This window comes from Perca fluviatilis, chromosome 24 (assembly GCF_010015445.1).
Source record: "Perca fluviatilis chromosome 24, GENO_Pfluv_1.0, whole genome shotgun sequence".
NCBI lineage: Eukaryota > Metazoa > Chordata > Actinopteri > Perciformes > Percidae > Perca > Perca fluviatilis.
This window is the reverse complement of record NC_053135.1, coordinates 4,699,063-4,711,319: the sequence shown is the minus strand read 5'-3', so window position 1 is coordinate 4,711,319 and position 12,257 is coordinate 4,699,063. Positions and strand designations below refer to the sequence as shown.

Genomic DNA, 12,257 nt, shown 5'->3' with positions numbered 1-12,257 from the left:
CTATACGATGTGATTAAGAGCTATGTGGGACTCCACTGCACCCCAAATTCTTTGTATAATATGTCAAACTCTGGCTTCTCCGCTGCTGGATCCAACTAAACTCAAATGTACCGTGGTAACACATTATAAAACAGCATGCGATTTACAGTAAGAATGCAGACTCTAATATAAAGTTTTGACTGTTCTCCCCTTTTTAGTATTTAGTGACACAATAAGAACAAGGCAGTTATATGAAATGTTGACCATTGTTCTCCATAATTTCTGTTTTGTTTGTTTTGTTTCTCAGTACTGTACCCTGTAAGTATTTAAAAAAAAAATGACTTAGAGTAAAATGTATTTCTCCTTTCCTTTTAAAAATGTACAGCATCAGTAGGAACAAGTGAGTGTTTGACCTGATTCACAGAGCAAAATGACACTGTAAGTCATGGGCTGTATTATTAAGTGCTGCCTTTTACAGTCTTATTTGCAAGCCTCTTGATGGAGCCGCAGCACTCAGCAGCGTTCCTTAAAAAAAAAAAAAAATACTAGAGTTTTTATTCTTCTCTTTCTTTTTTTGTCTGTCATCATTAATAATTCATCTCTTTTCCTGGATGCTAAAACAACAACAAACAGAACAACAGCTCAGATAATGTATTCAGTCAAAAGCTCATTGTCTAGGGGAGGAGGAGAGGGGACAGCGAAAGTGTGCACTGGAGTGAGACAAGAGAGCACCCCGACAGGGAGAGGCTCAATGTCACTCCGCAGCATGGCAGGAAGGAAGAAAAACAAACGCCAGAGGGGGAACAAAAAAAGAGAGGAAGATACAGTTTGTAAGTCATAAAAGCCCAATTAGAGGCATTAGTGTCCTCAAATGGAGGATTAGAATGAATAATTTGTGACTGCAATTTTGGATGACTGATTGTGCCATTAATGTGGATGACGAAAAAGGATATATTTTTGTGAAGGTCTAGTGAAAAAAAAGCTCTCAATGCAGAAACAAAAAACAAAACAATAATTCAAGGTTACATGAATATGGTGCCAAATCGGCACCCCGGCCATCCATTGACTCAGCTGCCTTACTTTAAATCTCCTCACTCCCCCACGTCACCCCTTCATTTGGAGCAGCTTCGACCCTGAATGTCTCCGGTGTGAACCAGTGCCCCAGCTTTCACATTACGCCACAATGGATCCTGACTCATTCAATTTAAACCCATCAAGAAAGCACAATACAAGGCAAATTAGCAGCCATTATTTAGACACTTTCATGCCCCCCAATTTGAAGGTTATATGACAATTAGTTACATTTGTCTCCGCTGTCTTCGTGGTTGTCCTGTTCTCTGTAACATACATGGGCCTCTTCAACAGGGTTTTAATATTCATATCTTTAATTCTTCTAGAGGAATTAGCTCATTTAAAACTTATTATGGCACATCGAATCCACAGTGTTCCATGTTTCAGGCTTTAGTATTCAAAAATAACACACTGAATAACTGGGTCATTATCTTCATAAAAGCTCTTTTTTTTCTTCAAACTGCTGTGACATTTATTTGAGTAGGATTTCTGCGGACTCAAACATGGACTGGACCTAGCTTTAAGTCACCGTAGGGTTTTCCAGTTGGATCAAATTAAAAGAGCACTTCACAGAATTAGCATTGCACTCTTCTAACATTTTTTGGACTCATGATGGACAGTTAAAAAAAGGATCAAAATATATGCTGAACAGCCAAATATATGTACATGGTTATTTTGAAAAACTGAGACATTATCCCTCTGAAAACGATTCTTTCTAGAAACTCCAGCCAGAGTGGAGATTTTGGAAAACTTTGTTTGCAAGTTTGCATGTAAACTGAGACAAACGGAGGTTTAGGCAGCCGAGGAAGTGAGGAAGAGAAGAGAGAGGAAGTGATTTGTCGCTGTTGTTGCTATTTTGGGGATTCTGATTGGCTAACGTGGGCTTGAGCTTCTCGTTACACTGCCACCTACAGGTTTGGCATGCTCTTGACGGCATATATAAACGGGTATGTGTAAATGAACACTTTTCTGAAAACTGACAGCTGTGCACGGTGTTATTTTTGAAAACGGAGAGGTTGAAATGTCCGTTTATGAAAATAGCCGGCCACGTGTAAAGTAACCAGAGAGGCAGAGTGTGGAGGTGGCCGTGGTTTGCAGTCAGCTGCAGTGGAGACAGGTGTGGGGGGAGCTCATCAGAGCAGTGCCAGGTGTGTTCTTGTTGGTCTGATTCCACTCTCCCTTCATATGCAGTAGTGTGATGACTGTGGAATGTAACCAAGTACTGTAGCCTACTGTACTGCACTTTTGAGGTACTTTTACTTCACTTGAATCTTTTCTTTCCATGCCACTTTCTACTTCAACTCCACTACATCTCAGAGGAATATATTGTAAGTTTTACTTCACTACAATTAATCTGACAGCTTTACTTTACAAATGAAGATTTTTGCACACAAAACATATGTAGTTTTAAAAAAAGATGTTTTATTATAAACTAAACTACCCAACAATATAACAGCCTACATGTCCAGCTGGAATGATTAGCTGATTAATCACTTAGTTGATTGGCAGAACTGTTTGGATCGTCTCCTGTTTCTAAAATGTGAGGATCTTTCTTCATTGAGTACTTTTACCTTTAATACTCTGAGTACATTTTCCTGATGATACTTACATACTTTTACTTAAGTAGCATTTTCAATGCGGGACGTTTACTTGTAACAGAGTATTTTTACAGTGTGGTATTAGTACTTTTACTTAAGTAAAGGATCTGAATACTTCTTCCACCACTGCACATTCTTATTCTTATTTGAACTGTGTTTAAAGCTCTGAGCAACTGGACTGTAGCCTGGCTCCGCCCTCCTACGTACTTACAATCAATTTTCATTTCCCTTCAGTACTAGGTCTGGGTTCGTGGTATAGTCTTGGGTTTTCTCTGGCCAAATATTTGGTGGTCCAATCAGCGAATGGAGGGAGTGGCTGAGGACGATGACGTTGAGGCCGTGCGCTAGAGTTGTTGTTCCGTAATGGCGGCGCAGAAAGATGCGAGCGAAGCCATTCGGTCCGTTGTGGCAACGCTGCCGAATATCCAGAAGTTAAAGCCCGAGCAAGACCAATCTTTGAGTTTTGTTGGTGGCGATGATGTCGTGGCCCTCCTCCCCACGGGGTTCGGGGAAAGTTAGATTTTCCAGCACGCTCCGTTAGTGGTGAAGGAGTTGGCTAAGGCGAACGCTAGCGATGCTAATGCTAAACATAAGCCTTGTCGGTCTCCCCTGTTGTTGCACATGCGCATGACATACGTCACGACCAAACATTAGCGATTGGTTATGGCAGATCCAGAGGGGCTCTGGACAGATCCAATAGTTTTAAACTTCAAGGAAGTTAACACTGGTCAATGGAGAGTGGCCAGACTCTCTGTACAAATGAAATGTACCAGAGTCTGGTAGGACCAGGCTAACTGGACTGTGCACATGGGAGAGGAACCGGGCGACCAGAGGCGCACCGGATAAAGTTTGTGAATTTATGTTTATTTAAGTGTGTGAGCAGTCTGAGAATAAATATTGTTATTGGTGAATCGTCAGTCGTGGCCGTGACTAACTACGTCGTCTTTTATTTAACACATTATTCCTCTTCATTCTTCGCCAAACCTGGCACCTACATTACCCACAATGCAACTTGACCACCGACAGTTTGGCCGGAGATTTGGGTTTATTGTGCTAGTACCGCTAGCAAGCAGAGATGAGGAGCTACAGAGGTCTGGTGAGATCACTTCTTTCTAACTTCAAACCTGCACTTTATTAATTTTTTTTCATGCGCAAACTTGTAGTCTTTAGCTCCAACCAACGCTGACTCAAGTGACATCACTTGAGGATATTCATCAGACTTCACACCGCTCCCTCTGGCCATCACTGTTTGTCTTTTATGATTTATTTAATTTCTAGAACTAAACTGTAAACTTTAATTTTTTTGAAAGTCTCTTTATAATCAGTCAGGTGGGTTTTTCCCTATGTTCTGGTGCTGTTTACACACACCTGATACTACTTTTTGAGAAGCCCAATCCAAGAGCACAAAGGTCTTTGCATTGCTTATTATGACATCAATGATTTTAGGGCTGCAACTAACGATTATTTTCATTGTCATTTTCATAAGTTGTTTGGTTTATAAAATGTCAGAAAATGGAGAAAAATGTGGATCATTGTTTCCCAAAGCCTTTTTCCGCAACTCAAAGATAATCAGTTTACTGTCACAGAGGAGTCCAGAAACTACAAAATATACACATTTAAGAAGCTGCAATCAGAGAATTGTTTCATAAGAAATGACTCAAATCAATTAATCGATTAAAAAATAGATGGCGATTAATTTAATAGTTGACAACTAATTGATTAATTGATTAATCTTTGCAGCTCTAACTGATTTGCTACCTGGGATTGGTTCTCAGGTTCATATTTAGCTTCGGATGAAAGTACAACCAAAAGCCAGTTGTGTCGTGGGAATGAACTTTCGGTTTCTTTCTTTACACAGTAGATCAGTAATATATTGTTTCCTTTTATTAAAACTAAAAGAGATAGAAAAAGTCACGTTGATGCAGAGGAGAAAGATTTGGCAGGAATCCATTCCAGGCCAGCGGGAGTACAGAAGCACTTTACCTCCAGACTACCTTTACTGTAAATGCAGTTAATAATGACTTTTCTCACCTGAAGTCTGTGTTGATAACTTCCCTGAGAGAGCAGTGACTGGCCAGACCCAACCTGAACCATCCATCCTCCTCTTCCTCCTCATCCACAGAAACTTATAGAAGCATAGCGTTTACAACATTCTTTCTTATCTAATGCATTGTTATGCTGCGGTACGCACACTTTGCATCCATCTCTGCTACGAGTTTAGGGTGGAAGGTTCAGAGCCTCAGAATGATGCACTGCTGCTTTCAAATCTCATTTTGAAGAGTTTGTTGAAGAAAATCCCGTCAGGGCAGAGCTACTAACAGGTGTTCGCACCACCTTCCAGCTTTGGCTCTTTATTAAGCCTAAAGGTAGCTTTAACCTCAGTGCCCTCACACTTAGGGTAAACAAACATGAACCCTACACACAGCAGGAATCTTTCTATTCACAATATGTTATTGTGTGCAGGAAATCGTGATTGTGCAGACAAGATATATGGACTTTATTGCTATTTTATCTGTGGATGCTTTTAGAATCCTGGCAGCTTTTTCTATACAATATGCAATGAAATGTTGAGCCGTCTAAAAACCAACCTTGGAATGATACAATACAGATGTTTTATGTAAAAGAAAAGAAGCAAACAGAAGAGCCTTTCAGACAGAGTGGCCCCCGATGTCTGACAGAAATAATTAGGTAAATTCAATCTGTATTCTGACTCCTGCCTATAGGCTGCGTTAGTTTAAGGAGCTTCAACCATGACCTTTTTTCTACTTACCTGCATCTAGGGAAAATCTTTATCATGGGCTCTTCATTTGTCAGTGTCAGTGAAGGAGAGGTTTTCCCAGTCAATTGAGTGATATATGTTAGAAGCATTGATTTGAGAATCTATAAAAATAGCACCTGAATGTATGCGTGTGTTTGTAAGAGGGCGGTGTTTTGTACTTTGGCCTCACAATCTATTGTCAAGCCACTGAAGAAAGCCCTTTGAACTTACTTTTAATTTTACGTTTTTTTAGGATATTGTAAAGAAAGGGGGGGAAAAAAAGGCTGCATACCTGGCTCTATCTGTCTCAAATGTAATATGAATTCATGGTACGATACCTGAAGTTTATTAATTCAGGGCCACAGAGACGGCTGAATAATGAAATTTAATGAAAATTTTAGATGGACTAAAAGTCAGTGCTTCCGTCATTAATTTTAAAAGCACACATACTATCAGGCTTTGCACAGTAATGATACATTCCTCCATTGGGCTTCATGCTATATAATAACTGTGCCCAATTAATGGAATGGAAGATTTTAGGTTTCTTCTGCTTCCATTGGAATTCAAGGTCTTTAGTTTATGAAATGAAATTCTGGAAAATGTAACTTTAAAGTAACAATAGGGGCTGTAGGAAAATGATGTGAGTAGAAGGATATTGTCTAAGGAATAACCTTCAATGTTTTATGTTAAATGAATCTATTTAAAAGAAATCCACATTCTCTACATAGCAGACTTCTTCACAATTAATTGGGTTATCAACTTCTTTTCAGATATGTAAAACTAAGTTCTGAGACAAGTTGTACGTGAATAAAGATGAACTTAAAACTATACTTAAGTGTTGATAATTTTCAGTCAGATGGCCTTCAGTTCTATTGGTGCTAAGTTTTTGCTATTTGAGAGAAACATTTTTTTTATTAATAAATAAAAAGTGGCCTTGTTACACCACATCTCTAAGCACCATTCTCTGCCTGCCTTTATTTGCCGTCTCCCTGAGTCCCTCTTTTGTCTCTGGGTTTGCTTATAACATATTGAGCCAGTACAATAGGTCCACTACGAACCAAAAAGGATGCTGGCAGGAGAGTAAATCCACTCAGATCCCTGTGGTTTACTCATCCTACCTCACGTCCCGTGGACTTGCCACTATACCTGCGGCCCAGCATGGGCCGCACTCAGCCAAGCATGGTGCTATTGGACCAGCCATGGAAGCCCTATGTACTTTGACCCCAGAGGAGATTGGATCCTTGGTCGTGGAGGAACTTAGCGCGGCTGCCTCCGTGGCACCGCAGTACGACTCCTGACAGTGGGATAATGTGTTAGTTGTAGAGTGATAAGACTCCAGGCTGCAATAAACCAGTCAATAGTGTAGAGTCAATACAGGATAAAAAAAGGATGATCCTCTTCACTTAAAAAAAAAAAATCTTTTTCTGTTAAGATTTGAGTGCTGTAGATTTAGTAGTTATGGATGTCCAGCTTTAGCCATTTACCTAACAATCTGATGAATTTGAACTGACCATTTATAACTATATATTTTTCTTATCAACAAAACTCATGAAAATATCAAAATCAACAATGAATAAGATAAGATTAACCTTTATTGTCATTGTACAGAGAACCATACAACAAAATTGTGAGTGTGACAACTGCAGGTGCATTAGAGATAACAAACAAAATAGACAATAAATAATTTAGGACATAAAAACACTAAGGACGGGACAGGAAAAATATTGCACATGGTGTATGATTATTGTAATATTGTGGGATGATAAAGGCAAGTTAATGGTTTGGATGCATGTTGAGTGTTCAGATGGCCCATGGAAAGCTGTTGTTGTTTTTTTAATGTATCTACTAACACGTTTTGTGTGTGTATCAAAGCCTGATATTTCTTATTTCTCTGTGCCACAGAGCTCCATTTTATGTTGAGTTGCTCACTAAAGCACCACATCCATGGCTGAAAACAGTCCCAAACATATGTGATATTGCAGTTTGAGTGACATTTTGCAAAAAAACTACTGTGCTCAGCTGGTTTAGAAAAATCATTTGACCTCTTTTTAAAAATTGCAAAGAAAGTATAGATTCCTGACCCGTTTTTAAATATCTAGTGACAAGTACAAAGCTATTTGATGTGGGGAGTGTGGCTAAATGTTTTGGTTCACTCCCCAGCTTTACTAAAAAATTCAATGGACCCTCCACTTGACTTGACCACTTCCCCTTGACCATTCCCCTTAAAATATCAGCATTGATACAACTCGTTTAAAGGCCCTGAAAGTTTTTTTGTTCAATTAACTTACTATAAGTGGTGGGATTCCACATGAACACCGTTGTCTGCCAAATTAGAAGAGCTTTGCTAAGGTTTTCTCTATTTTTTTTGTCCCCGTTTGTTTTGTCCGTGCGCTTCTCAATGATTTAAAATGAGCGGGGCTCAGTTGAAAAAAGAGGATGTCATATATTTCTGTGCACCAATTAGGATTTCCCTTTTGAATCAAAATGTGGTGACAGGAGTGGAGTTGTTTGCTCAAGTAGCCCGGTCAATCAAATCTGATCAAACCACACAGACCTGATGAAGCACATAGCTGAGTGTTAAAATCTTAATTAATAACCATTGAATTGTTTTCTAAACTGTAGCTTTGGTTTTTGCTCATTCAGTCGTGGATATTTAATGTTGGCGTTAGTTGTTCAAAATTGTGTATCATTTGAACTTGTTACCACTTTAAGGGAAGGGTAACGTGTTATAAATATGGGGTGGAAAAAAGAAACTCTCACTTTAAAGACCCTCAAACATGTCAGACTGCCCTTCCTTCAGCAAAATAAAAAATACAGAACTTCTTTTCTGTTTTTTGACCCCCTCTCCACCTAATCATTTTCATACAGTCCCTTACATCTTCACTTCACACACCTTGTTTTCATGGGGTGGTGATCATTCTATATTGCCCGCCCTATGCTTTAAATTTACCAAAGAAACAAATACAAAATTTGAGTCCTTGATGAAGATGAAACTACGGAAAGAATAATTTAATCCTTTCTCTTAACTTTCTTTGTCAACTACGACCAAGACTTTGCACACAGCTGCTTATTCCAGCACTCAGTCGTGTATTAAAGACATACCTGCCCAAATGTAACCCTTATGTTTCAAACACTCCAAGCCCTGTTTAAAAAAAAAATGAAACAAATTAGTCCATCAACTTGGTGTACATTTGGCAGCAAAAAGGTATGCCTATATTTTTTGAGCAGGTATACTGTCGGCTCTTTTGAAGGTGTTTGTCTATGGAGTGTCAAGGCTGTCAAATGATGTTGTCACATAAACATGTCACCGCGACATCCAATATCTAGCCCCCGTCCACTCGCTGACAGAACAACGCTTCCTCTGTTAAATCCTTTACTTGCCTGCACAGTAGGACTCTTCATAAACAAACAAACAGAGACAAAAGGCGGCAGAATTCTTACATGTCGAAACTCAACTCTTTGAAAAGCCCAAAAAGAAGCAAGCGCTTCCAGTGAGCGGTGTGTAACAACCAGCAACTGTCTTCCACTTAACTACCCATAGCTTTTGAATTGCATTAGAATACATGAGGACTCCTAGACAGCAAGGTGCTCTCCCCTGGTTCCTAATGTATGACTATTTCATATGGACAGGGGGTGGGTCGGGGGCGAGGGGGAGCTGTCTGTGGGGGTGATTGACACAAGCCCACATTAGGAGCAGCTTTTGGAAATAGGTCCGTGGAGACTTGGCGGATTGGGTCTGCTGAAGGAACGGCGTCTCCGCGAGGAGCCGTGCCTTCTTAACCCCACTCATTGGTATGCCGATGTGCGGGTAGCGAGCCGTGCTCCAAACGGCACAGCCTTCCAGACTGCCCCCCACCCCCCAACACACCGCTACGCAGACACAATCCCACTGAGGCCCATGACGATATGCAGCGTGGAATACTGAATCAAAATAGACTCCAATTAATAATCACATAGTTCATTTTTTAGGCTCCCTGTGTGCACACTGTGGCCTGCAGGAGAGCTCATTCTTCCGGAAGTTTCAGCAGGGAAAAAGTTTGGTTAAAATTTATCGACCTGCTGCAACATACACACACACACACACACACACACACACACACACACACACAGACACGCAAGGCGTCAAACATGTCAACTTGGAGGAAATAAGAAAGCACAGGCCCTTGAGTCTGTCCCTCCTATCCCTCCCCACATGTGACAAAACAGGCAAAATAAAATGTTTAAATTTGGTTTTAGATCTCACTTCTAGTCTCTAGAATAAGAGGAATAACATGTCAGCATTGAGACATACTCTGCTGTCAGGTAAGAAGACAGAATATCACTTTACCCTATTGTGACTTTGAACTATATGACGGTGAGCAGACAGATTGTTTTTGTCACAGAACTAACTGACCTTTAACCCAGACCGTTCTCTTTTCAAACTCTTCCTCCGTACATCTAAAAATATTCCCATCAGAAGCAAACTGATAGGATTTACAAGACCTAATGTCATTGCAAAGAAATATTACCACAAACATACAGTACATATTTTTGTCTTTATCATTCGAAGGGAGTTATCATTTAGCAAGCTTTGAGGTCCAAGGTGAGACAGGAATATTTGAGTATGCCTAATGAAAGGCAATATAAAAGGTGCCTCTTGTGTTGTTTGAAATCAGCTTTTTTTTGTTTTTTGGCTATGTTACATGTGCTGGCACTAATTATACAAGCTAGGTAGTCCTCGCACATTCAAAAAAGAAAAGTCGACCATTTTTGACATGTTCATTTAAAGTTACTAATCAGATGTAAATATGCAAAGCAGGTCCCGATGGGATTTCTTTGATATGCAAATTGTAAGTGCAAACAAAGGTGGGGGAGATGAAGGTTTTTTTTTTCTCCTCCTTCAAAATAAAAATAAAAATCTCAGAGATGGTACTGTCATGACATTCTGTTGAGCAAAAAAAAAAAAAAATATGTATGTGAGATACCGCCTTTTAATGGCATTTTGTAAGACCAAGGCCAGAGCTGGTAGCGTTGCTGCAACTGTGTGGACATGATAAAAAAAAATAAAAAATAAACATGCACTCAGAGTTTCACCAGAGCCACATTTTTGATTCCTATTCATATATCAAAAGCAGCGTCCGATATGAATCTTGTCTTATTTGCCATTCGCTTACATCAGAACATGTAAACAGGCATGACAGTGTTCTTCCCCCTCCTCCTATCATAACAGCAACTTACTGGCCAGTTATCTGTTTGATGGGATGTAAAGGGAAGGTCAGTGTTTCCATAATTCACTCCAGAACCATAAATCACATTATATGATCTCCTCTGCACAGGGAGCTGGCGAGTGCTGTTCACTCTGACTGCAGAAAAAACGACCAATTCACTGCTGTATAATATGGCACTTACGGGCACAGGTGGAGGTTTTAAAGACGTTGTTTTCCCCTTTCTGTCGCTCGCTGTCTCCATGTATGTTCAGATTAATCGTTTAAAATCTTTTGGTTGAAAATGCAATCGCCATTTGCTGCACGTTAGCACAATATTAGCCGTCTGGCGCTCTGACTGTAGCTGACAAAAGTCCCTTTGTGGTCAGCGATGGGAAGCAATGGAGAGAAACTGACTTTTATTGACACGGGGCTGTCAGAATGGAGACGGCACCGCTGTTCATTTCCAATTTCAGCCCACAGATTGGAATCCACCGCTGGGCTCTCCAGTGTCTCAAGCACCATTTTCTGAACCTATGGTGTGGAAAACATGATTTCATTCCTGTTCAATGCTTTTCATCAGATTCTCCATCCCTCCAAATCGTCTTTGTGTGGCATCATATTGAAGGAGTAATTGTGCATCACTGTGGATGGTGGAGTGCAACATCCTCTTGTAAAGCCAGAGGTAATATTACAGCTGGACAGTTGAACAACAAAATATTATATGACTCGAGTTGTAGCTTGATTGCTCATATCTGTGGCACATTTAGCTCTTATGAATTGCACAAAAATGAGATATTATCAAGCACTGTTATGTTTCAATGTAATACTCTGCTTCTTTTTACTGTACTGACTGTTTACAATGGTAATGTTCTTTTTCAGTGAAAGTGACTCAGGGACTGCAGTCACAGCAGCGAAAACAACTGCAACTAATGAAAAGTGACTGTAAACCAATACCTGGCTATATGATCAATATTGATCATATAAAATGTAAATGCTTCTTTGCGGAAAGTTCCATGATGCTGCTCCTTCACCATAATGTGTTTATTCATTCTGTTAAAAGTCCGTGAGCAGAGGCCACCTGACCACACCTGAGGAGTTATGAGCTGCATCTCATGGCCCTTATTTGATAGCTCCTCGACTACTCGGTCCTCGGCTGAACCGGAAGTTGTTCTGTCCCTCCTCGGTGAAGGCGGTCTCAAAGCTCTTATTTCTGCCCCTAGGAACGAGGAGAGGTCATCGAGGAGGGATCATCGAGGAGCTATAGGTGAGGATACACGAGAGCAGCCTTCCCGGAAGCCGTGCAGCTGAAGGAGTTGCTAACCCCGCCCAAACAGCTGACGTATTCATGGGACGCTTCAGAGGAAAGGACGTCTCATCCCTCTAAAACACATGTTCTGCTCGTTGCCTCTCTCCTCCGATGATTTCCCCGCGTCTCTCCCGTGCCTCCTCTGTGGGAGGGACTAAGATGCGAGGAAGGGAGGCAAGCAGAGGAGTTGAGGAGAATTTAAGCGACATGAGATGCACCTGAAGTTAAAATCGAACACTCCTACATGGTAAGGAATCGTCCCCTTCAGGTGCAATCACTCACAATCACAGCCTTCCTCCTTTTGTTCTTTACTTTTGACCTGAACCACCTGAACATGTGAGGTGATTTACTTTAATGTT

At 40.5% G+C, this 12,257-nt stretch overlaps 1 long non-coding RNA gene across 1 annotated transcript; it reads left to right on the top strand.

The window, feature by feature from the left end:
• Positions 1–2,338: 2,338 nt before the first annotated feature.
• On the top strand, positions 2,339–11,861 carry LOC120554505. The gene is made up of 3 exons (XR_005638485.1): positions 2,339–2,378; positions 11,173–11,274; positions 11,813–11,861. It is a non-coding gene; the product is annotated as an uncharacterized LOC120554505 (long non-coding RNA).
• The last annotated feature ends 396 nt before the right edge of the window (positions 11,862–12,257 follow it).